The sequence below is a fragment of the Elephas maximus genome, chromosome 11, assembly GCF_024166365.1.
Source record: "Elephas maximus indicus isolate mEleMax1 chromosome 11, mEleMax1 primary haplotype, whole genome shotgun sequence".
NCBI classification, from domain to species: Eukaryota; Metazoa; Chordata; class Mammalia; order Proboscidea; family Elephantidae; genus Elephas; species Elephas maximus.
Genome location: NC_064829.1, coordinates 87,187,025 through 87,214,131, shown reverse-complemented (window position 1 = coordinate 87,214,131; position 27,107 = coordinate 87,187,025). Strand labels below are relative to the sequence as shown.

Below are 27,107 nucleotides of genomic sequence, written 5' to 3'. Positions count from 1 at the left end.
ATCCCAATAATTAGAAGAAGGAGGCAAGTTAGCAGAAAGGAGTGTATCCCAGGTCCATTGTTTTGGGAGTAACCAGGTAAAAATATCAACGAAGGAAGGAGATGTCATGGGAGGAATGGTATGCAACTGAGAGGCTTTTTGGTATATTTTAGAGATACCTTGTTCTACTTCTTCGGTGGTATTTATCCACAAACAGCAAGAGGTATTGGTAACAGTACAAACTCTTCTTTGCTGAGCTAAAAGAAAATCCAAAGCAATTCAGTCATCTGATACAACCTTTGCAAAAGATTCTAAAGACTCTTGATGTGCGGCTATTCCATGAGTGACACTATCAGCAATTTGAGCCATGGTGCAGATAGATTGCCAAAGGGCATTTCTAATTGCCCAATTCCATACCATGGTATAGTAGTGCATTAGAAAGACTATCTCTACTCTGAGTTATCAGCTATGGGATATCCTGAAAGGATGAGGTCTCTTTTCTGTATGGATATTAATTTTAAATTATTGTTTAATAAGCAATTGTCGTTGTATGAATGGATACTTATGGGAACTTCTAATATTCCTAAAGAACATGGGCCTATCATACCTCAACCATCTAAACATGGCAAAGCCCAACTATAGGATGAACTATTGAAATTTTTTGCTGCATAAGTTGATCCTCTACACAAAAAGACATATCTAGATGGGGTACATAAGATGCCTTTTCTGGTTTAGATATTGGGGAATGGAATGGATTGCTTATCTCTCTCAAGCTAGGTTGTAGTTAATGAGTCATCACAAATGGACAATTCAAAATTTAGGGGATCCTGGAGGTAAGCACAAATAGATTTGGATCAAATTTGATATAGTTATTATTAAGAGATAACATTGAGCATTGTTAACAAAAATTTCACATGATGTGGACAGAGTAGAACATTCTCCACGGGAAAGATAGAAACAGGGAGCTGATAGATAAGTGGACAATTCTAGGGGTAGCTATAGTTTGACATGGATGGTTTGTTTAAATGGTTTTTCAAAATCAATAGTAAAATTAGTTGTGAACTTATTATCTAAAACTGACATAGTGAGAGGATCATTGTGGTCCTGTGTGGATCATGGGGCAGAGTGACATACCCAACATTCTGTTAATTTGTTGGGAGTCGATTGAGCTAATCTGATAAAATCATTTTCTTTCCAGGCATCATGGCAGTTATAACAAATAGAAAGAGAAAACTTATTAGAAACTTCATAATAAAAGTTTAATTAAAATGATATAGTAAAGCAAAAGGAAATTAATGAGTGTAGGTCACATTTTTTTTCTAGTAATTTACTAAGAGATGGATGCAAGTAGGTAAAATAAAACTATTTCAAAAAGGTTATATGCATTGAACTATTTCAATTACTGGTATAAGGAATAAAAAGGTTAAAATTCTGGGTTTAAAGATAATAATGACTAGAGTTACTGAGGAATAATTCCACAAGTGAGCAAAAATCATTAAAACCATTAAAATGCTAACAGTTAAGAACCAGAGTTGATAGATTTCAGCAGCTCACATGTGATTCCACTCTGTGACTGGAGTCAGCTGCTTGGCTTTGAAGTGGCTTGCTTCTGGTTACTAAGGCATAGCATTAGCCTGAGTTTCAAATCTCCAGCTGTCCAGACATACTAACTTTTTTCAACTGTGATAAATGAATCCAAGGGTCAATTCCTTCTAGTGTAGCTGCACAAGGATTAGTTGAAAGGACAAGATAAGGCCCCTTCCAGTGGTGTTCCAAGGAATCTTTTAGTTGGTGTCTTTTCTAATAAACATAATCTCCTGGAGTGATATTAATTGATGGAGGAGAGTCAGATTTCTGCTCCTTAAATGCCTCATTAACTTGTGAAAGATAGTTCTTAGGGTATTGCATTAGAGATCGACAATATCTTAATATCTTGGGTTGCACTAAGTTAGGATCAGTAGAGGCAATGTAGGGAAAGATTATGGCTTTCCAGCAATTATTTCATAAGGAGTAAGTTTATGAGATCCAAAAGGAGTGCTTCTTAAATTTAGAAGGACTAAAAGGGAGAGCTTTAGTCCACAGCAAATTTAAGGATTTAGAAAGTTTAGTAAGTTGAATTTTTATTATACCTTTAGTTCTTTTTACAAGCCTAGATGATTGTGAATGGTAAGGACAATGTAATCTCTGGTATATGAGGAAAACTTCAGCATAATTCTTGAATAACTTGTCTAGTAAAATGAGTTCCCCAATCAATGCAAAGAATTTTGGGTGCTCCCTATGTAGGTATTACGTTTTCAAAGAACTTCTTTGCCACAAAAGAAGCAGTGGTCTGTCGACAGATAAAAGCTTCTATCCAGTGTGAAAATCTGCAAATCATTATTAATACATATTTGTAACCACTCAAAGGTGGAAGCTGGATAAAGTCTAATCGTCATTCAAGCATAGGCCAGAAGGCAAAGGGTATTGTTCAGAGGAAGTCTTAAGATCTTTCCTAGGATTATAAAGGGGGCAGATAGTGCAAAGGGTGGCTACATGCTCAGCTGCTTCAGAAAATTTTCTCCACCAGTATTTCTTTAAAACGTCAATCATTTTATTTCTCCCTAGATGAGTATTCTCACATAGAATCCTCATCACAGGGACGTGTAAATGTTTAGGAACAGCAGTTTTGGCATTAGATCCTAACTGTAGCTTAGTGTCAGGGCCTTGATAGCAGCTTGATTTTTTTCTGTGCTAATTTCTTTAGATTGAGCCAGCTGCTAATGTTTTAAAAGCTTTTCTTTGGTGGGTGCAAATGCATTAGTTATTTTATGAGAATAATTCTTTATAGGTTCTTCTAAACACCCACTATACAGTCCTTTGCTATTACGGGGCAACAATAATTTGGGAAGTAGCTTTTTTTTTTTTTTTTTGGCAGTTGCATCAGTGAAATTATTTTCTCTAATTTTTTTTTTTTTTTTAGTTTGGGGCATTCCCTTTGGCTGGTGTGCTTGTATTTTAACTACAACAATTACAGAAGGGAGCAGCAAGACATCCAATAGGTCTGTTACTAAAGCCCATTTGTAATAGTGTTACCAGGGGAGGTTAAAAAAACCTTTTTGTTTTCATAATGTTCCAAAATCATGAACAACTCCACGTGTATATTTAGAATCTGTAAAAACAGTTACAGACTTTTTAAAAGCCAGTTTACATTCTCTGGTGAGAGCAATAAGTTCAGCTTGCTGAGCTGAAGTAGCTTTGGGGAGTAACTGGCTTTCAAGGGCTTCAGTAGAAGTTGTAACAGTGTAGCCAGTCTGATGAGAGCCATCTGCAAATCATATCGGAGTTTGTCAAAGGAGTTTCTGTTAAATCACTCTGAAGAGTCAGAAGCTGCTCAGTTAGGTCTATACAATCACAGGAAGGACGATCATCCTTATCAACTGTAGGGAGAAGGGTAGCTGGGTTTACAGTAGCTACCATATGTAACCTAATAATAGTGACTGCCAGAAGAGGCATTTCATAAGAAGTCAGTCTACTGGCAGATAAATCTTGAGTTAAAGCAAAATTAAGTGAAGCAGATACAGCATGGGATACACATACATTTAAAAGCTTTGCCAAAACTATATCTGCTGTGTTTTCTACGAATTTTGCTGTAGTGGCCACTGCCACAACATGGGGTGTAGGCCCTGGCTACAAGGTTCAGCTTCAGGCTATAGTAATTTACAGGCTTATTTTGTCGCCAGTGTTTTTGTGTAAGAACACTTAATGCATTACCAAAAACTTCATGCACAGAATTATGAAGTCCAAATGATAGGGGATCCTAAAGTGGGTTTCTTTTTTTCATGATAAAGTATCAGAATTTTATTATTTTTTTACTTCAGAAATGACTTTTCTAAAATTGTACTTTAGGTGAAAGTTTATAGCTCAATCTCATACAAAATTTTATACATATATTGTCATGTGACACTACTTGCAATCCCTATGATATGATAGCATAATACTTGAACAATTTGTCTAGTAAAATGACAAATTTCCACCTCAGGTTTCCCGTGTCCATCCAACCAGCTCCTGTCCTTTCCTGCTTTCTCATCCTCGCTCTGAACAGGAGCCACTCATATGGTCTCGTATATCTGCTTGAACTGAGAAGCAAACTGTTCATGAGTACTATTTTATATTTTATAGTCCAGTCTAATCTTTGTCTGAAGAGTGGTCTTCAGGAATGGTTTTAGTTCTGGGTTGACAGAGTCTCCCAGGACCAGGGCTTCAGGGGTTCCTCCAGGCTCAGGCAGATCATTAAGTCTGACTGAGTTCTCTTCCACACCTTCCTCCTGCTCTGTCAGGGACTGTCTGTTGTGTCCCCTGTCGAGGCAGTCATTGGTGTTAGCTGGGCACCATCAAGTTCTTCTGGTCTCAGACTGATGGGGTGTCTGATTTATGTGGTCTTTTTGTCTCTTGGGCTAATATTTTCCTTGTATCTTTGGTGTTCTTCATTCTTCTTTGCTCCAAGTGGGTTGGGACCAATTGATGTACCTTAGATGGCCGCTTGCAAGTTTTTAAGACCCCAAAATGCCACTCACCAAAGTGGGGTGCAGAACATTTTAATAAACTTTGTTATGCCTGTTGACCTAGATGTTCCCTGAAATCATGGTCCCCAGACCCCAGCCCCAGCTACTCTGTCCCTTGAAGCGTTTGGTTGTGTACAGGAAACTTCTTAGCTTCTGGTTTATTCCAGTTGTGCTGACTTCCCCTGTATTGTGTGTTGTCCTTCCTCTCACTGAAGGTGATTCTTGCCTACTGTGTTTTCCTCCCTACCCACCCTCGTAACCATCAAAGAATGTTTTCTTCTGTGTTTAAACTATTTTTTGAGCTCTTACAATAGTGGTCTCGTACAATATTTGTCCTTTTGCGACTGACTAATTTCACTCAGCATAATGCCCTCCAGATTCATTCATGTTGTGAGATGTTTCACTGATTCTTCATTGTTCCTTATCATTGCATAGTATTCCATTTTGTGTATGTACCATAATTTGTTTATCTGTTGTTGGGGACCTAGGTTGCTTCTGTCTTTTTGCTATTGTGAACAGTGCTGCAGTGAACATGGATGTGCATATATCTATTCATGTGACAGGTCTTATTTTTCTAGGATATGTTCCAAGGAGTGGGATTACATGGTACTTCTATTTCTAGCTTTTTAAGAAGTACAATTGATTTCCAAAGTGGTTGTAGCACTTTACATTCCCACCAGCAGTGTATAAATGTTCAAGTCATAGGGTTACTGTTTTGATTTTGGCCCTTCTTTTTGGATGTGTGCATGTGTTACTATAAATTGACCTCTGAGCACTGCTTTTGCTGTGTCCCAAAGGTTCTGGTAGAACATATCTTCATTCTCATTTGATTCTGTGAATTTGTTTATTCTGCCCTTGATTTCTTTTATAACCCAGTAGTTTTTGACAAGGTGTTGTTTAGTTTCCATGTATTTGATTTTTTTTTTTTCTTGCTTTTTCTGTTACTGATTTCTACTTTTATGGCTTTATGGTCAGTAAGATGCTTTGTAATATTTTGATGTTTTAGATTCTGTTAAGGCTTGCTTTGTGGCTTAGTATGTGGTCTATTCTAGAGAATGTTCCATGTGCATTGAAAAAGAAAGTATACTTGGCTGCTGTTGTGTGAAGTGTTCTGTATATGTATATGTATATGAGATCAAGTTGGTTGATTGTGGCATTTAAATCTTGCGTGTCTTTACGGAGCTTCTTTCTAGATGTTCTCTCCTTCGCCAAAAGTGGTATGTTGAATTCTCCTACTATTATTGTGGAGCTGTCTATTTCTCTTTTCAGTCCTGTTAAAGTTCATTTTATGTGTTTTGAAGCCCTGTAGTTGGGTGTGTAAATATTTATTATGGTTATGTTCTCCTGGTATATTGGCCCTTTAATCATTATACAGTGTTCTTCTTTATTCTTTGTGGTGAATTTCACTTTAAAGACTAATTTGTCAGAGATTAATATTGCCACTCCTGCTTTTTTTATTGTTGTTTGCTTGATGTATTTTTTTCCCATCCTTTGAGTTTTAGTTTGTGTATTTGAGTCTAAGGTGTGTCTCTTGTAGGCGGCATATAGACAGGTTGTGTTCTTTTTATCCAATCTGCCACTCTCTGTCTCTTTATTGCTGCATTTAGTCTATTTACATTCAGTGTAATTATTGATAGGTGTGGTTTAGGCTGTCATTTTGATTTTTTTTTCGTGTGGTGTTAGCAGTTTCTTTGTTCTGGTTAATTTTCTGTGCTATGTTGTTTTTCTTTATGTATTTTTCTTCTCATCTTTTTCACTGTTGTTGATTTTGTGTTTGCTGAGTCTTTATGTTTTTCTTCTTTTTTATTTTGATGTTTAGATTTTTTATTTTCCTTTATGGTTGCCTTAAAACTTACCTCTATTTTTCTAAGTTTAAACCAATCTTTTATTTCTTGATATCATCTTAACTTCCTCTCCCTTTGAAAGTCTATGTAAAGTGGGCATTTTAATCAAAGCTTCTTTTTAATTTAGTTATCATCCTTTGATCTTCTGGGGTCAGATAGAATGGATCAGCCTCAGAGATTTTCAAATATTTATGTAAGGACTGTGCTATAAGATATAAGAGAATAATTAGGAATCCAGATTTGACAATAACCACAAAGATCTAGATATTCCCTTAATTGTTTCCTTGTTTTAGGCAGTGGAAAAATGGCAATAGCCTCTTTTCTCTTACGATCAACTGAAATGTCTTATGCAAAATTAAATGACCTAAGTATTTGAAAGAAGGCTGAGCAATTGTAATATTTATTTTGAAACTTTATGTTCATCAAGGCTAAATATTTTAGCAATGCAATACTGTCCTCCAGGCAAGACTTCTGAGAGGAGGAACAGATGGGCAAATCACCAACATACTGTAACAATGTAGATTCATTTGAAAATTGCAAAGATTGCAAATTTGCATGCAAAATTTGAGAAAAATAACTGGAAGCTTCAGTAAAATCTTGGAGCGTGACATCCCAAGTAAATTGTTGATTTTCTTAAGTAAAAGTAAACAAGTATCGACTTTTGGGTTCGACGGAAATGTTGAAAAATGTGCTACCAAGATCTACAATAATAAAGTATACTGTTTCAGGGGGAACTTTGGAGTGGGTTAGGGACAATAGGATAGTTAGGAATAGCAATGTGTCATATTGCACATAAGTTCTGAACAAAACACTGACTTCTACTTTTTTTTTTAATTGTGCTTTAAGCAAAACTTTACAAATCAAGTCAATCTCTGTCATGGATTGAATTATGTCCCCCCAAAAATGCGTGTATCAGTTTGGCTGGGTCATGATTCCCTGTATTGTGTGATTTTCCCATATGTTGTAAATCCTGCCTTTATGATGTTAATGGGGGAGGATGGGCAGCAGTTGTGTTAGTGAGGCAGGACTCAATCTACAAGATCAGATTGTGGTTTAAGGCAATCTCTTGAGATATAAAAGAAAAAAGTGAAGAGACAGATGGGGGACCTCATACCACCAAGAAAGCAGTGCTGGGAGCAGAGCGCATCCTTTGTATCTGGGGTCCCCGTGCAAAGAAGCTCCTAGTCCAGGGGAACATTGATGAGAAAGCCAAGAGAGAGAGAAAGCCTCCCCCTGGAGCTGACTGACACCCTGAATTTGGACTTTTAGCCTACTGAGAAAATAAACTCTTTGTTAAAGCCATCCAATTGGGGTATCTCCATTATAGCAGCACTAGATGACCAAGACCATCTCTCATACAAAAACTTATATACACCTTGCTATGTACTCCTGGTTGCTCTCCGCCTAATGAGACAGCACACTCCTCCTCTCTACCCTATATTCCCCATGTCCATTCAGCTAGCTCCTGTCCCCCCTGCCTTCTCATCTTACCCCTAGACAGGAGTTGCCCACATAGTCTCATGTGTCTACTTGAGCCAACAAAGTCACTGCTCACCAGTATCATTTTCTGTCTTATGGTCCAGTGCTATCCCTGTCTGAAGAGTTGGTTTTGGGAATGGTTCCAGAATGTGCTAACAGACGGTTCGGGGACCATGACCTCCAGGGTCCTTCTAGTCTCAGTCAGACCATTAAGTCTGGTCTTTTTATGAGAATTTGAGGTCTGCATCCCACTGCTCTCCTGCTGCATCAGGGGTTCTCTGTTGTGTTCCCTGTCAGGGCAGTCATCGGTTGTAGCTGGGCACCATCTAGTTCTTTTGGTCTCAGGCTGATGTAGTCTACCATGAGGTTTCTTAATTGGAAGGATAAGGGTGTTGTAACGACTGGTGCAGGGGACAATTAACCTTTTAAAAACAAAATCTTGAATAGTAGGAGTTATTCCTTCTTTTGCTTCTTGTTTAAGTTAGTATTGTGGTATCTTAGGGAAAGGCTTACATGTGTCCACTTGAGTTTCAGTAGGTTTAGAGGACATAACGCTGCTGACATCTGTAGAAGTCATGGCCCACAAAGTTTTGGGGACCTGAGAAATAACTTCAGGGGGGAGAGAATCTGTAGGAACAGAATTTTGAAGAGGCATCGTAAGGGCTTGCGTGTGGCAGATAGCTTCTTATTTTGAATGTTGTCCATTCTTGAATTTTGGTTATTAGGCAAGATTAATATTTCCCCCTTTTCATTAAATTGTAAATGGCAATTCTATTTAGATGAAATATCTTTTCCTATTAAATTAACAAGAGTTTCAGGACTTGGCAAATCTTCTGTTGAGCCAAAGGAAATTTGCACAGGTTGAGAATGAAACAGTTTTTGTTTCTGATTTGTAACTCCCACTATAATTGAAGTCTTTTTACTCCAGAACAGGGGCTTTTTCATGCACATGGGATTAATTGTGGTTAAGGTAGCCTCCAAATCAGTTAAAAATTTACAAGATCCTTTATTAATATTCATAGTTATTTCTCCTTGAGAGATTAGAGCTATCATAGGTTAAGTCCCTGTTTTGTCCCTTCATTCTGAATCAGGGAAACGAGGAGTGGTTGAGGTGGAAAACTTCTGTTTATTTTTTAACTAAGGCATGAGCTTTTCCAAATGGCCAGTATTTTGTTTGTTTGTTTTTACAATAGTTGTAGATCACAGTTTTAGGTCCATTGGAGGGTTTAAAACCCTTTTTTTTGAGTGGGCCCTTGTAACTGTTGTAATTGAAGGGCCAATAATTAATTTGTTAGTTTGAGCAGTCTGCTTTGTCTCCAAAGTTTGGGCAAGCTCATGAGTTAAAGTAGTTAATTTCTCCATGGGAGCAGCCGTCTAATCTAAATTATGTCACTTTACTAATGCTGAAATTTTCAGACTTGAGGCTAGAAATAAATAACTGCATTAAAGGCCCCCTTTTTTTCCCTCATTTGAAGGGTTCAACTCAGAATGTTCTGAAAACTTCTGCAATACTCTGGTTTAATAATCATAAATGCTTTTATCTTTGTTTTCTGTATATGAATGTACACAGTTGATTTTTGGGAGAAAGACCTTAAGGATTGCATCATGTAGCTTACTGGCCTTGTCTTTAGCCTCTTTGAGAAAGACATCAGCCATTTTGTCTTTATCCAGAATTAAATCTTCTTGGGGATTTTTCCATTCAGCACATTCTAACCATAATTTAGCTTCCCCAGGGGCAACTCACATATAGATCAATTGATATAAATCAGCCAATCTGGGCTGGTAAGTATTAATAAAAACTTTGAATTCTCTAGCAAACCTATGAGGATCCACATGTAAATTTGGAAAATTTTTAGCAATGCTATGTAATTCTGTACAAGTACAGGGAATGAAAGTAATAACAGTGCAGATTTTCTCTAGTACCTACCCCAGGCTCTGCACAATGAATTTTGAAGGGCATTTTGAAAATAGGCTTTGAACTTTCTAACTTTGGTCTAGCAAACTTTGGGCTCTTTGACATTGCATTCTCTGGTTTAGAAATTTTATGAATAGGATCATGTGCCTTTGAATCTTTAGTAGAGTCTTGAAAAGAAAGGAAATGCAGGCTGAGGGTTTTTAGAAGGATAAAGAGGCATAGGAAGATATAGAGAAGAGGTTGCCAGCCAGGGGACAGAGGGAGATGCAGCGAGCGGTGTAAATACAGCAGAACTCTGGCTTTCTAATTCTTTATTTTTCCTAGTTAATTCAGAAACTGAATTCTGCAATTCTTAATTTTGTTCAGTGAATTTAGGTACAGAATTCTGCAAAGAAATTGTTTTTCTTTGTTGATGTCATTTAGAAGCTTCAAATTGCCAATCAAAAAAAAATGTCCCATTGAAATTTTTTATCTAGGACCCTTTTTGTTCTAATTCACTGCACAGGAAATTTATCTTAGAAAGTTAAAGTGTTCTGTAAAACAGCCAGTCATCTAATCTGTCTTTCATCAAACCATGCCAAGCAGACAAAAATAAGCAAGAAGAAGAACCATAATACTTATTCATATAATGAGTAGGAGTTTTCAGAGGAAGCTCAACATTGCTCTTAGATTTGGCATTTCCCATATTTTCAGAGACAGTGTAAGGTTAGCTTCAGGAGTTTTTCAAACAAAAGTTCAGAGCTCTTAGTTTCTCAGAACTGGCTAATTTCCTTAACAAAGGAGGGCCTCGGAGTTTGGAAATGTGGCCTTTTATGTTCTGAGATCCCTAAACAATGACCATAGGGTACCTAAAACAAAGGAACTTATGTTCCATTTAAAAGACAAAGAGAAGAGGGGAATACAAATCCTTCAACAAAGGTTGGGGCCCCTCCACACAACATAAGTGGGACTTGGACCTGAGAGGTACCTACCACAACTTCTGGGATCTCATGAAAAGTGGACAGACCTAAGAGGCTTTTGCTGGCGTCAGAAGTTCCAATTTTCTTGCTGCCTCATATGCTTCAGAGGTAAAATCCTTTGGGTCCCTTCGTGGTAGTCACCAAGAAAAGTCTTAATGTAAACACTAGACTGATACTCTGATAGAAATTAAAACAAAAATTTTATTGAAGAAATAATTTCATTCTGTGGAATGGAGAAACGTGGAATTCAAACAAACTGCATTGCATGTTCTGCCTTGCAAATAGAACAGTGGGGTACTTAACAGACAGACTAAGCAAATACAAATGGTTTCACATCAAAGAAGATGCAGGAGAAGGAAAGAAAAATTTACGAGGAGTTGTCAAGTCACAAACTTTATTAACATCAGTTTGTAGCCTAACACAAATCTTTTATTCGTGATACAATTTGACTAAGGCAATATTTCTAAAGTGAGATGTATAGGCATTCGTGATGTGGGGGTATAGTGATGGATTGCAGGCTGAGTCAAACCTAGTTGGAGTCCTTGAAATATAAAGTTGACCATTAGTTAGGAAGGAGTGAAGATTAAATCAGCTCTAAATCTGAAGTCTTTTGAAATGTAAACATCGCTCATCTGGCTAAGAGGGAGTGAATTAGGCCTAGGCATTCAGTGGGTGAATTCCCTGAAAGTAGTTAAGATAGCAAGTTTATTTACATAAGTTAATGACCGAATCTTTATATTCTTTGTGTTACAGTCAAGACTTCTATAGCTACAATCTACCTCTTTATTTTAACAAACTTAGTTTCCACCTAGTTTCAAAATTTACAAAAAACTAGCAGAAATACAGTGGAAAAATCTCAGTGAGGGAAGGTTAATTTGAGAGTTAGGATGTGGGACTAAGGCTTGATATATACTTATATTGGCTATGGAGATATTTACAGGTTCTAACTTCATTTAATGTTATCAGTCCTCTTTTATACCCACCTGTTGAATAAGGCGCCTTCTGTGGGGACAGCTGCATAAAATTCCTAACAGGCATTGTGCAAATCTTTAGGTTAGAAATTCCGGTTCCTGCTTTCAAAATTTTTCAAGCAGTAAAACTTTGGCAAAAGGCTGAATGGTTTCTTTAGAAGAGTAGAAATGAAAACCTTAGTTTAACTTAGAGTGGAGTTTTTAATTTAGGTCTGAAGTCACTCCATTTAGATGTGCTAGCGCCTCACATTCTAAAATTTACATCTACAGTACATCCGTAACAGAGTTCCCAAGGAGCTGCCAATTTTTAATAACATCAGAATCTGACATAAGGAACAAAATGAAAACGAAAGAGGAAAAGCTTATTCTCTTCTCAATATCTACCATGACTCTTAATATTTATGCATTTTAGGTTGTTTATTTGTGATTCTTCAAACTGCGTTAAGTCTGAAAAATTCATTTCCAGGTAAAACTAGAGCCCTCCTCTAGAGGGAAGGGTCTCTGCTCTATCTCTAGGATCACAGATTCCAAAAGGCCTAATGATTCAAGTCTGTGTCCTCTCAGCCATCACCTTCCATACCCAGCCCTGGAGCCCCTTCCTAAGCAAAGGCTTCTTCCTTTCAGTTCAGATTATAGTACACAGTAGGACCTCTTTGTCTGGGAATCTGATGGCTTCCACACAAATTATTTAAATGACTTTTATGTTTTAACTCACTTACCTTCAAGCCTTCATCTTGGGTGTCCCCTCAACTCAAGAAACTTCCAGGGGAATAATAGGTTTTCATTCATAGTCTTATGTTTATTTGGGTTAGTACAATATTGTGTTGCAAAAGGAACTCAATAAAAAATTGAATTCGCTGAAATCATAGATTCTTCAGGATAAAATTTGGGGAGTTAGGTAAGTTATAGTATTGAAGGTTTTCTCAAGATCATTGGATCCGGTTATGGGTTGAATTGTGTCCCCCCCAAAATATGTGCTTTAAATCCTAACCTCTACGCCTGTGGTTACAATCACATTTGGAAATGGGTTGTGTTTGTTATGCTAATGAAGCAGAATTAGTGTAGCGTTTATCTTTGTCACTCTCTTTTGAGATATAAAAGAGATTAACAAGCCAGCAGGGCAGAGATGGAGGAAGAGAGGTGCTAAGTCATATGAAGATCACCCAGGAGCAGAAGCTTAAAGAGACAAGGACCTTTCTCCAGAGCTAGCAGAGAGAGAAAGCCTTCCTCAAAGTCAGCACCCTCAATTCAGGCTTCTAGCTTCCTAAACTGTGAGAAAATAAATTTCTGTTTGTTAAAGCCATCCACCTGTGGTATTTCTGTTATAGCAGCAATAGAATTAGAACAGATCCATATAGTATCAATTATCTGCTGTTGATTCACAGATAAGCTGGGGAATGCCTAAGGATTATAGTTTTAAAGTCACTTTCTGTGATGAACTATATGATGTTTTTAAAGATATGAGTTCTGGTTGAAGGCTTTGCCACATCTGTTACATTTCTATGATTTTTCTCCAATGTAAATCGCCTGGTGATTTGTAAGGCATGAACTCTGACTAAAAGATTTTCCACATTCATAACATTTATAGAATATCTCTGTACTGTGAATTATCTGATGTACCGTGGGGTATGAGCTCTGACTGAAGGTTTTGCCACATTCATTGCACCAAAGAGTGTCCCTGTCTTGAATGAACTGCCTGATGTGTTTTAAGTTGTGTGCCTTTTCTGAGGTGTTTTCCATATCCATTACATTGACAGAGTTTCTCTCCAGTGTGAATTCTTTGATGTATTGTAAAGTTGGCACTTTGACTGAAGGCTTTGCTACATTCATTGAACTTGTAGGGTTTCTCTCCTGTGTGTATTTCCTGATGATTAATAAGGCAGGAACCTTGTCTGAAGGCCTTCCCACACTCAATGCATATGTAGGGTTTCCCCCAAGTGTAAGTTTTTTGATGTTTGCTGAGGTCTAAGTGGGCATGGAAGACTTTTCCACACTCAAGACATTTATAAGATTTATCACCTGTGTGAATGTACTGATGTTGATTATCTGCTGAGAGGTCGCTGAAAGCTTTTCCATACTCACCACATTTATAGGGCTTTTCTCCAGTGTGATGTCCCTGATGTTGAATAAAATAGGAACTTGTGGTGAAGGCATTCCTGCATTCGCTGCACTCATAGGGTTTCTCCCCAGCATGAAGCCTTTGATGCTCAGTAAGAGACCAACTTCAGTTGAAAGTTTTCCCATATTCACTGCATATATAGAGTTTCACCCCAGTGTGAACTCGATGGTACTCAATAAAGGATGAACTTTGGCTGAAGACTTGTGTGGTGTAATGAATAACTTAATATGGCCCTTCGACACACACAATGAGTGGGACTATGCAAGGTGTATGGAATGTGTAATGGTTGGGGTTATGTGTCACATTGGCTAGGCCGTGATTTTCAATATGTGTGATTGACCTCTATTTTATGTATTGTGGATCCTGACCTCTACATGCTGATGAGGCAGGATTTGTGTAGGGTGTGTCTTAGGTCACAGCTTTGCAGAAGGGCATGACTCAAGTACCATCCTTACTCAAGTTATGCCCTTCCCTGGGGTGTGGCCTGCATCTAAGATATATGTGTGAATGACCTGGCAGGGCTCTCTCTCTCTGCATCTGGATCCCTCATCTGGTTTGTGATCAGTTCACCTCTGGTTCTTGGGGCTTGAGCCAGAGGCCTGCTATCTGATCTGCCAATTCTAAGATTCACTGACCTCCATCATCTGACCAGATTTGCCAGCTTCTGCAGCCTCCTGAGCCAGCAGCCTGTGGTCTGAACTGCTGGTTTGGGCTTGTCAGCCCCTGCAGCCACATGGATAGGGAGAAGCCTATGCCTGACCCAGGGATTTGGGACTTACCAGCCTCCACAAGTATGTGAGCCATTTCCTTTATACAATTTGTGAGTTCTTTGAGACGTTGCCTTGGATTATGGAACCCAAAGATGGGAGGGAGAGTACTGAGGGGAGAGGGAGTAATTGATAGTAGAGATGATGGAGTGGAAAAGATGGACATTTGGGACATCTTTAACCTCTGCCTCATAGGAACCAGCTTTGTGCTGATCCTTATAAAAGAGATTATTTGTTTACGTTGTCTACATATACTGCTTTTATGGGGTTTCTCTCCACTATGAATGCACTGATGTAGAGTAAGGTAGGATTTGTGGTTGAAAGATTTCCCACATTCAGTGTATTCATAGGGTTTCTTTCCAGTGTGAATTCTCTGATGTTGAGTAAGGGATTTGTTGTGACTGAAGATCTTCCCACATTTGTTACATATATAAAATTTCTCTCCAGTATGAACTAACTGATGTTGAATGAAAGTTGTAGTGAGGCTGAATGCTTTCCCATATTCATTACACTGAAAATGTTTTCCTCCAGTATCGACTCTCTGATGCTGAGTAAGGTTAAGTTCTGTGGCTGAACACCTTGCCACATTCTGTACATTCAAAAGGGTTCTCTCAGACTGAATTCTTTGATCTTGAGTTAGCCATGAATTGAAAGTGAAAGCTTACCCACATTTGTTGTATTCAGAGGGCTTTTCTCTGGTATGGACTCTCTGAGCGTGAATAAAGGAAGAGGTTTGACTGAAGGCTTTCCCACATGTATTGCATTCACAGGATTTCTTTTTGGTATAATTGTCTGTGATAGAATAAAGAATGTTCTCTGGTTATGGGCTTTTTCACATTGATGGTGATCCTTTTGAGCATGAGTTCTCTGATGTTGTAAAAGAAAAATGCTCTGGATGCAGGCTTTTCCACATTCACTACATGCATACGGTTTCTTTCAAGTATGAATTCTGCACTGTTCAATAGGGGCTGAGCGGGCACTGAATTCATTGCCACATTCACTGCACCCCCAAAGGTTCTTCCCACAGCTGGCTGTCAGGGCATCACGTTACAGAAATGTCTTTCTTGTAGGCATGCTGGGCTGTGAACCAAGGCATCTCTCAAATTCATGCATTGGTAGCCTCTCTGTCCATCACTAATGTCTAAGAGGGAATTTGTCACTTGCCCCAGATATCTATCCTTGGTTCCCTTTACCCCCACAAATGATCCTGGTTTTCCCAAGCCTTGTCCACTAGGATGTCTTGGAGATGGTTCTTGGTGAGAAGTGATGATCTCTCATCGTAAGTAAAGTCTCTAGCCTGAGAAAAAACCAAGAAACTAAAAGATTTCTTGAGTACTGTGTTGGGAATTAGATAATATGGTAACAATGAGATAATAAATGAGAACTTAATGTGTAGTGATATTCATTACCTTGTTATTAACATCCACAATTAAAAGAACTACTATTAAGTAAATGCTTTCTATGTGCTAGACACAGTTCCTAGTACTTCATAGGTAATTAATACGTTTGATTCACAGCACCACCCTGAGGTAGATGCTATTATTATCTCCATTTTATGGATGATGAAATAGAAGTAATTTGCCAAATGTTACACAACTAAGAAAGTTTAAACAGAAGCAGTGTGTCTCCAGAGATGGTGCTTTAAGCCACTTCATTTCACTGAGAAGAATTGGAAGCAACCCAAATGTCCAATTGATGTAACATTAGGAATTTCATAGATGTTTTGAAGATAATGTTACATGTGTACATGTTTAATGTTAGATTAAAGCAGCAGAACACAAATTGCTTTTATGTACACTTTTGAAAGTTTTGTTAAAAGTCATTTGAAAAATGAGAACAGCTCCTGTTTTGGGTTGGTGATGAATTACGGTGACTTTTCCATTTTAAAACTAGTCAATTTGTCTTCTACTTCTAGGAATATGGCCAGCTAGGTTATTCAGACCAATCTTCACCTTGAAGAAAACTAAAAGTTCTGGGTAAAATGAATGAAACTGGGAATCATAATGGAAATTTGAAAATATTTAGAAATGAACAGTTATAAAAATGATATATTAAAATTTGTAGAGTGAAGTTCAGTCAGTATTTACATGTCCTTGTGTGTATGATAGAAAAAGGAAATGCTTAAAAATAATTCAACTCAAGAAGTTAGAAAAAGAAGACGAAGTTAACCTTAGTGACAGTAGAAAGAAATAATAAATAGGAGAAATTAATGAAACAGGAAAATATTTACAATAGAGGATCAACAAAGCCAAAAATAGTTCTTTGAAGAAACAAAACTCATAAACTTCTATTGAGATTGATCAAAGTAAAAAAAAAAAAAAAAGGCACAAATAGTTAATATCTCAAATAGAAAAATGCTGCAGGCACTAGAAAGATAAGATTACATGATTTTGTGCACAACAGTAAAGTGGTATGAGCTTCTGTGAGAGTGGAACTTATGTCTGGAATCAGAGAAGGCTTCTCTGAGGAAGTGGCCTTTATGGTGAGAATGAAGAGTGTGGTGGAGGGGCTGTGTGTATGGCAGTATGAATATGTGTGGGAGTGTGTGGTAGGCAGAGGATTTCCTGGCAGAAGTAACAGCATGGACAAAGTCACTGAGGTGAAGAAGATTCCAAGTGCACTGGAGGAAGGGTAAGAAGTGTAGCCTGTCTGGCAGGAGCAAAGAGTAAGGGTGTGAGAGGATCAAGGTGAAGATGGTGGAGTCGTCAGGCCCAGATCACACAGGGATATTGAGAAACAAGGATGCTGGCTTTATTTCAGGGTATGGGAGGCCACCAGCCATCTTGGGTAGGGAGGTATCATTTACAGAAAGATTTATATTCATATACACAAAGAAGAAAATTTGAAAATAAATGTTATAAGCATCCTGAGAAGCAGTTGTGTGATAGCATAGTAAATGACCTACCGTAAGCTACTGGGATATGAATCCCTGCAAGGTTGGAAGTGGGAGGAGAAACACAGTTTGAAGCATATTCAGTAAACCAACAGTCAGTACATGGTGCTACTCCCCCATAAATAGAGCACGAGGGCCAGGAAGCAGGGATAGAAATAGGAGTGGTCCATTTCACCATCGCATGTTAAAACACACTCATGGAATTTTTGCATTATGTACTAAGAAATTTAGGCTCAGTGAGTCTGGAGATTTTGGCAAGATGCACAAGGGCAAAGAATGTCTGTATTTCATGTTTGATTAGAGACCCATTTCCCTAACTTGTTGCTCCAAAATTCCCCTCGGCATAGGTGCCTGACCAGAGGGCCTCTAATGAATTAGACACTTGGCCAAGGTCTCATTCTTTACCACTTGTATGTAGGTGTGTCTCTGGGCTCTGCATTTTGTTCTGCTTGTCTCTTTATCATTCCCCAAGTCAAGGCCACACTGAATACTACAATAGGTTTACAGTACAGCCCATACCCTCCCTGTTCTTCCTCCTCCTCTTCTGTATTCTAGTTTAGGAGTGTGTCTTAGGCTAGGTTCTCTAGAGAAGCAAAACCAGTAAAGCATCTATTTATCTATCTATTTAGCTGTCTGTCTACCTGTCTATCTATAGAGAGACAGAAAAAGAGAGATTTATACCAAGGAAATGCTTCATGCGTTTGTAGAGGTTGGGAAGTCCCAAGTCCGTGGTTCAGCCTGGAGGCTTCTCCCAACTCATCTAGCTGCAGGGGCTGGTGAATCCAAGATCCAGACTGAGGAGGCTGATGAATCCCAAGATTGGCAGGCAAGCTCAAGTCAGAAGAGCAAGAGCCAGCTGTGGGATACTGAATAAAAAAAAGCCAGCACGCCTCGCCAGAAAGTCCACCTATATTGGATACAGGCCACACCCCCAAGGAAAGTCCCTTTCAACCAGTTGGCTACGCAGAGCAGATCCCGTCATGGAGGTGATCATTTTATATCAGATCTCATCATAGAAGTGATATATTACATCAATATACCACTGTCAAACTATATTGTAATTGCCAAATCATTGAGAATCGTGGCCCAGCCAAGCTGATACACAACCTTAATGATCAAAGAGTGCATTGGCTTTATTTTGGTCCTGTTATCTTTCACATAAATATTAAGATTAGATATGTAAGTGTTGCATTAAAAATGTGGGGGTTGTAAATTACTGTTTTTGTGGTTGGGGGCCATTAAGTCAATTTTTGACTTATAGTGACCACATATGACAGCCCATAAGGTTTTCTAGGCTCTAATGTTTACAGAAGCAGATTGCTGGGTCTTTCTCCCACGGAGCTGATAGGTGAGTTCAAACCACCAACTTTTCAGTTAGCAGCCAAGTACTTAACCATTAGACCACTAAGGTTCCTTGTGAAGAAGTATTCACAATAAAAACTTGTCGGATTTTTTTCCCCATGGGGGATCTTAAGTGGCTCTTGCTTTATTTTATTTTAAATAATTTATTTTATTTTTTGTTGAGAATATACACAGCAGAACATACACCAATTCAACAGTTTCTGTATGTATAATTCAGTGACGTTGATTACATTCTTCAAGTTGTACAACCATTCTCACCCTCCTTTTCCGAGTTATTCCTCCCCCATTAACATAAACTCACTGCACTCTAAGTTTCCTGTCTAATTTTTTTGAGTTGCTCTTGTCAATTTGATCCCATATAGATAGCTCTTAAAAGAGCACACTGCTCACTGCAGACATTCCTTGTTAAGTTAAACTGTAGTTTGGTTTTAAGATTTTAGGTGATATTTTTGGTTTAAGTTTAAAGATTAAGTTAGGGCAATAGTTTCGGGGGTTCATCCAGCCTCCATGACTCCATAAAGTCTGGATTCCATGAGAATTTGAAATTCTATTCTTTATATTCCACCTTTTGATCAAGATTCTTCTATAGAATTTTGATCAAAATGTTCAGTAATGGTAGTCAGGCACCATCCATTTCTCCTGGTCTCATGGCAAAGGAGGCAGTTGTTCATGGAGGCAATTAGCCACACATTCCATATCCTCCTTCTATTCCTGACTCTCCTTCCTTTGTTGCTCCAGGAGAATAGAGATCAATTTTGGTGACTTGGATGGACCCTTGCAAACTTTTAAGACCCTAGGCACTATGCAACAAACTAGGAGATAGAACAGAAGCACTAAACATGTTACTAGGCCAATTAACTGGGATGTCCCATGAAACCATGACCCTAAACATCCAAACCAAGGAACAAAATCCCCATGAGCAGCCTTACATAAGCAGCCTTAGCAGCCACTCTTTTTTGTTGTTGGTGTTGTAAATACATCTATCACCAATTTTTGCCAATTAAACTTTTTACAAGTATGCAACTTATTGACAGAAATTACATTAATCAGCTATGCAACCCTACCCTTAATGTGATTTTTCCATCACCATAAACAGAAACTCAATACTGTAAGTAATAACTCCCCCACATTTTTCCCTCCCTCTCACCCCTGGTAGCAACTAAGCAACTTTGATTTTTATATGGTTGTCTGTTGTCTTTTTATGTGAGATCATAAAATGTCCTTTTGTGATTGACTTATTTCACTCAGCATGAAGTCTTCCAGCTCCATCCATATTGTAGCATGTATCAAGGCTTCATTTCTCTTACTGACTGAGTAGCATTCCGTTGTATGTATGTACCACATTTTGTGTATCCATTCATCCATTGATGGGCATTTAGGTTGTTTCCACTTTTTGGCTACTGTGAACAGTGCTGCAAGAAACATGGGTGTACAAGTATCTGTTTTCGTCTCTGTTTTCAAGACTTTTGGGTATATAGGAGTGGAATTGCTGGGTCACATGGTCGTTCTATTTTGTTTTTTTGAGTACCTGCCACACTATTTTCCACCATGGCTGTACCATTTTGCATTCCCATCAGCAATGGATGAAAGTTCCAGTTTCCCCACATCCTCACCAACATTTGTTATTTTTTTACTTTTATTATTTTTTGAATCTTAGCCATCCTAGTGACAGTAAAATGAAATTTTGGTTTTAATTTGCATCTCTCTAATGGCTAATTTAATTTAAATTTAGTATTCACCATAACCTTAAGGGGGCCTTGGTGGTGTAGTGGTTAAGCGTTTGGTTGCTAACCAAAATGCTGGCAGTTCAAATCCACCAGCCACTCCTTGGAAACACTATGGGGCAGTTCTACTCTGTCCTATAGGGTCACTGTAAGTCAGAATCAACTCGAAGGCATCTGACGAGGTTACTCCATCTTTGTTGGCTAAGCCACCCTCCCCAGTAAAACCATTAGCTCCTCCACCACCATCTGATGAGATTAACCCAGCTGTGTCTGAAAAGCCTTAGTCTGAGTCATCCGGTGGGGATGTTTCTGTGTCATTGCCTGGATCTTATAAGATGCCTTATAAGACATTGCTGAATGTTCTTAGAGTACATCCCCACTACCCATTTTGGCTTCTAGACCTATAACTAGTCTTAAGTCCCAGTGAACCCCTAAAGGTAAAGTACTAAGTGTGACCGAGGAGGAGGTACAGTATACTCCAAAAGAACTGCTTGACTTTTCTCATATATACAAACAGAAACCTGGGGAATATGTGTGGACATGTCTATTAAGGGTGTGGGATAATGGTGCAAGGAAAAGTTGGGTCAGTCTGAGTTTATTGTTAAGGGCCACTAAGCAAAGATTAATTATTCAATGTTTCAGCTCAAGAGGTTAGGAAAGGATCCAATAGTTTATTTTATTGGTTCTCTGAAGCATGGATGGATTATGCAGTGGCCCACACTAAATCAAGTTGAAGTACCAGACCTGCCTTGGTATACTGTAGGAGAAGGAATTCAAAGGCTTAGGGAAACTGCCATGTTAGAGAGGATTTATGAGGTTAAACCCAGAGATCCACACATGGAGTGCCCAGAGGACACACCTTTTACCACAATGGTGAGGAACAAATTTGTGAAGGAGCTCCAGCATCCTTGAAGACTGCTGTGATTGCTGTTTTATGAAAGTCAGATTTGACAGTAGGAACTGCCTTAGTTATCTAGTGCTACTATAACAGAAATACCACAAGTGGATGGCTTCAACAAACAAATTTATTTTCTCACAGTCTAGTAGGCTAGAAGTCTGAATTCAGGGTGCACCTCCAGGGGAAGGCTTTCTTTCTCTGTTGGCTCTGGAGGAAGATCCTTGTCATCAATCTTCCCCTGAGCTAGCAGCCTTTCCACGCAGGAACCCTGGGTCCAAAGGATGCATTCCCAGTGCGGCTTTCTTGATGGTATGAGATCCCCATGTCTCTCTGCTCACTTCTCTCTTTTATGTCTCAAAATAGATTGACTTAAGACACAAATTAATCTTGTACATTGAGTTCTGCCTCATTAACATAACTGCCTCTAACCCTGCCCCATTAACATCATAGAGTCAGGATTTACAACCCGTAGGAAAATCAAATCAGATGACGAAATGGTGGACAACCACACAAAACTGGGAATCATGGCCTAGCCAAGTTGAAATGCATTTTGGGGGGCCACGATTCAAATCAAAACACTGTCCTAACTGAATTAAGACACCTAACTACAGTGGGAGTCCCTGGTGGTGCAGTGGTTAAGCATTTGACTGCTAACCGAAAGGTCAGCTGTTTGAATCCTTGGAAACCCTATGGGGCAGTTCTATTCTGTCCTATAGGGTTGCCGTGAGCCAGAATTGACTCAACTGCAATGGGTTAACTTCAAGGTGGCTGATTGGACACAAGTGGCAGCACTCAATTGACAAAGACAATATGGGCATATTTACCATAATGGACAGCAGATTTAAAGCAGCAATAGGAGTAGTCTGACTTGTGTGGACTTATACCATTGGCTAATTAGTCATGTTGTCCCTAGGAGTGAAATAGAGGGGAAATCTACTAAATGCTTGATCTGTACAGATGGAAGAATTCTAGGTCAAGTGAATGACAGCCTAACTCCAGTCGTCAGAATAGAGTGTCATGGCCCCTCAATCAATTCCCGAACTTGAGCCAGTTTACAGACACAACCCCTTGAATGAATGGGAGGCTGGGTCCTCTTGAGGAAGGACCCCACTACACTGCCAAAATTTTATGCTGTTAACCTTTCTCCCAGGCTTCTCCAAAGGAATCTACAGCCTTTTATGAGAGCAACTGTTCATTGGGGAAAAGGAAATAATCAGACTTTTGGGGAATCACTGATACTGGCCGTAATCAACACTAATTCCAGGAGACTCAAGATGTCACTGTTGCCCACCACTCAGAGTGGGAGCATATGGAGGTCAGGTTATCAATGCAGTCTTAATGCAGGTTTGTTCACAGTGGGTCCAGTGGGTCCCTAACCCATTCTGTAGTGATTTCCCCGGTTCCAGAATGCATAATTGGAATAGATATACCCAGCAACTGGCAGAACCTCCACATTGGATCCCTGACAAGTGGAGTAAGGGGTATTATGGTAGGAAAAGCCAAGTGAAAGCCATTAGAATTGCCCCTACCTAGGAAAATAGTAAACCAGAAGCAATACTGCATTCCTGGAGGTATTGCAGAAATTATTGCCACCATCAAGAACTTGAAGGATGCATGGGGGTGGTGATTCCCACCACATCCTCATTCAACTCACCTATTTGGCCTGTGGAAAAAACAGATGGGCCTTGGAGAATGATAGTGGATTATCAAAAACAACCAGATGGTTACTCCAATTGCAGCTGCTTTCCAGATGTGGTTTCATTGCTTGAGATAATTAGCACATTTCCTGGTAACTGGTACGCAGCTATTGATCTGGCTAATGCCTTTTTCTGAATACCTGTTTCAAAGGACCACCAGAAGCAGTTTGCCTTCATCTGGCAAGGTCAATAATACAACTGTACTGTCCTACTCTCTGGCCCTATGTCATAATTTAGTCCTCAGGGACCTTGATCACCTTTCCCTTTCACAAGATGTCACACTGGTCCATTACATTGATGCCATTATGCTGATTGGACCTAGTAAGGAAAAAGTGTCAATGATTCTGGACTTCCCAGTAAAACATTTTCGTGCTAGAGGGTGGGAAATTAAAAATTCAGGTGTCTTCTGCTTCAGTGAAATTTCTAGGGGTCCAGTGGTGTGGGGCATGTTGAGATATTTGTTAAAAAGTGCAGGATAAGTTATTTGCATTTGGTCTCTCCTACAACTAAAAAGGAGGCACAATCCCTGATGGGCTACTTCGGATTTTAGAGACAACATATCCCTCATTTGGGTTTGCTACTCCGGCCTTTTTATCAAGTGACTCAAAAAGCTGCTGGTTTTGAGTGGGGCCCAGAAAGGAGAAGGCTCTGCAACAGATTCAGGCTGCTGTGCAAAACACTCTGCCACTTGGACCATATATTCTGGCTTCCAATGGTGCTTGGAGTGGCAGTGGCAGATAGAGATGCTGTTTGGAGTCTTTGGCTGTCCCCTATTGGTGAATCACAGCACAAACCATTAGGATTTTTGAGCAAAGCCCTGCCATCCTCTGCAGAGAACTACTCTCCTTTTGAAAAACAGCTTTTGGCTTGTTACTGGGCCTTCTCAAAACAACAACAACAAACAAAAACCGTTGCTGTTGAATTGATTCTGACTCATAGCAACCCTATAGTATAGAGTGGAGCTGTCCCATTGAGTTTCCAAGGAGCACCTGGTGGATTTGAACTGCCAGTCTTTTGGTTAGCAGCCGTAGCTGTTAACCACTACACGACCAGGGTTTCCTAATGGGCCTTAGTAGAGACTAAATGCGTAATCATAGGCCACCAAGTCACCATGTGGTATGAGCTGCCCATCATGAACTGGGTGTTGTCTGACCCACAGGCCATAAAATTGGATGTGCACAGCAGAACTCCATCATTAAATGGAAGTGGTATATATAAGATCGGGCCTGAGCAGGACCTGAAGGCACAAGTAAGTTGCATGAGGAACTGGCCCAAATGCCCACAGCCTCCACTCCTGTCACATCTGTCCTCTCCCAGTTTGCACCTATGGCTTCATGGGGAGTTCCTTATAATCAGTTGACTGTGGAAGAGAAAACTCGTGCCGGGTTTGCAGATGGTTCCCTATGGTATGCAGACACCACTTTAATTTGGACAGTGGCGGCACTACAGCCCCTTGCTGGGACCTTCCTGAAGGGCAGCAGTGAAGGGAGATCCTCCCAAATGGGCAGAATTTTGAGCAGTGCACCTGGTTTGCACTTTGCTTGGAAAGAGAAATGGCCAAATGTGTGATTGTGTACTGATTTATGGGCCATGGCCAATGGTTTGGCTAGATGATCAGGGACTTGGAAGGAACACGATTAGAAAATTGGTGACAAGAAGGTATGGGGAAGAAATATATGCATAGACCTCTCTAAATGGGCCAGAGAAGTGAAAATATTTGTGTCACCAAAGGATGACCTTGGCAGAGGAGGATTTTAACAATCAAGTGGATAGGATGATATGTTCTGTGGAAACCAGCTACCCTTTTTCCTCAGCCACTCCCATCTTTGCCCAATGGGCTCATGAAAAAAGTGGCCATGGTGACAGGGATGGAAGCTATAGACAGGAGGTCAGCAACATGAACTTCCACTCCCCAAGGCAGACTTGGCTGCAGTCACTGCTAAGTGCCCAATCTTTCAGCAGTTGAGACCAACGCTAAGTCCCTGATATGGCACCGTTGCTTAAAGTGATCAGCCAGCAACCTGGCGACAGGTTGATTACATTGGACTGCTTCCATCATGGAAAGGGCAGTGTTCTTACTGGAAAAGACAATTGCTCTGGATACAGATTTGCCTTCCCTGCATGGAATGCTTCTGCCAAAACTACCATCTGTGGACTTACAGAATGCCTTATCTACCACCGTGGTATCCCATACAGCATCGTCTCAGATCAAGGGACTCACTTCACAGCAAATGAAGTGAGGCAATGGGCCGATGCTTGTGGTCTTAACCGTATTCCCCATCATCCTGAAGCAGCTGGCTTGATAGAATGATGGAAGGGCCTTCTAAAGACACAGTGATGGTGCCAGTGCCTTGCAGGGTTGGGGCAATGTTCTCCAGGATGCTGTATTTGCTCTAAACCAGTGTCCAATATATGGTGCTCTGTCTCCCATAGCCAGGATTCATGAGTCCAGGAATCAAGGGCTGGAAATGGTAATGGCACTACTCACTATTACCCCTAGTGACCCACTCACAAGATTTTTGCCTCCTGTTTCCACGACCCTATGCTCTGTGGTTCTAGAGGTCTTATTTTCAAAGGGAGGAATGCTCCCACCTGGAGACATATAACTGATTCCATTGAACTGGAAGTTAAGAATGCCACCTGGTCACTTTGGGCTCCTCGTACCTCTGGATCGACAGGCAAAGAAGGGAGTTACTGTATTGGCTGGTGTGATTGACCCTGATTACCAAGAAGAAATAGGATGGCATTACATAATGGAAGTAAAGAAGACTATGTCTGGAACATAAGTTAGGACATCTCTCAATACTACCATGCCCTGTGATTAAAGTCAGTGGAAAACTACAGCAACCCAACTGAGACATGACTACTAATAGCCCAGACCCTTCAGGAGTGGAGGTTTGGGTCATCCTACCAGGCAAAGAACCATGACCAGCTGAGGTGTTTGCTGAGGGTAAAGGGGATACACAATGGGTGGTGGAAGAAGGTAGTTCTAAATACCAGCTACGACCACGTGACCAGTTGCAGAAATGAGGATTGTAATTGTTTTCAGTATTTCTTCCTTGTGTGTGTGCATCAAATATTTTTGTTTTTCTCACTTATAAAATATAAGATGTAAACAGGACTAGTGCGTATTTGGTTGTATTTGTGTTAGTTGTATCATGTTAGGTGCAAATGTGACTTTAAAATTGTCTTTATTTAGAGATTGTATATGGTTTAGGGAGATGTGTACTGGTGCCAAGATGACAAGTGGTGGACTGTGATGGTTAAGGTTGTGTGTCGATTTGGCTGGGCCGTGATTCTCAGTTATTTGGCAGTTATGATGTAGTTTGGTAGTTATGCAATGATGTAATCACTTCTATGATGAGGTCTGCTATGAGCAGCCAGTCAGTTGAAAGTGAGTTGGGGGTGTGGCCTGCATCCAATATATTTGGACCTTTTGGCAAACTGTCTGACTTCTGCTCACTCTGGATCCTGCATCTGGCCTCTGGTTCTTGGAATGTTAACTAGCAGCTTACTTGCTATTCTTCGGATCCGTCAGCCTCAGTAACCTGTGAGCCAGTGGCCTGCCATCATACTTGCCCATCTGGGGATTCATCAGCATCCATAGCCTATGAGTTAGTGGCCTGCCATCTTACCTGCTGATTTTGGGTTCATCAGCCCCTGCAGCTATGTGAGTGGGTAGAAGCCTCCAGCCTGACCCATGGGCTTATGAATTCCCAGCCTTGAAAACAGCATGAGCCATTTCCTTAACATAAATTTCCCTCTCTCTCTTTCCTTCTCTCTCTCTCTATATATACGCTTCACTGGTTTTGCTTCTCTAGAGAACACAGCCTAAGACAGGTTGACATCTTAACAATATTGTCTTAGAATCCATGAACATGGGAGATTTTTCCATTTATTCAAGTCTTCTTTAATCTCTTTCAGCTATGTTCTATGATTTTCTTTAGGAGTCTTTACAT

General features: G+C 39.7%; 1 protein-coding gene across 4 annotated transcripts in view; it reads left to right on the top strand.

The window, feature by feature from the left end:
* Positions 1-27,107, top strand: part of LOC126086076 (putative CENPB DNA-binding domain-containing protein 1) — an 82,047-nt gene that overhangs the window by 21,389 nt on the left and 33,551 nt on the right. Inside the window, exon 4 of one of the 4 annotated variants that reach the window (XR_007519406.1) lies at positions 1-27,107. This exon is cut by the window's left edge and continues 2,082 nt beyond it. The exons of the other annotated variants lie outside the window; for them this stretch is intronic. The gene's annotated coding sequence lies outside the window, so the exon portion shown is untranslated. 4 annotated transcript variants of the gene reach the window in all.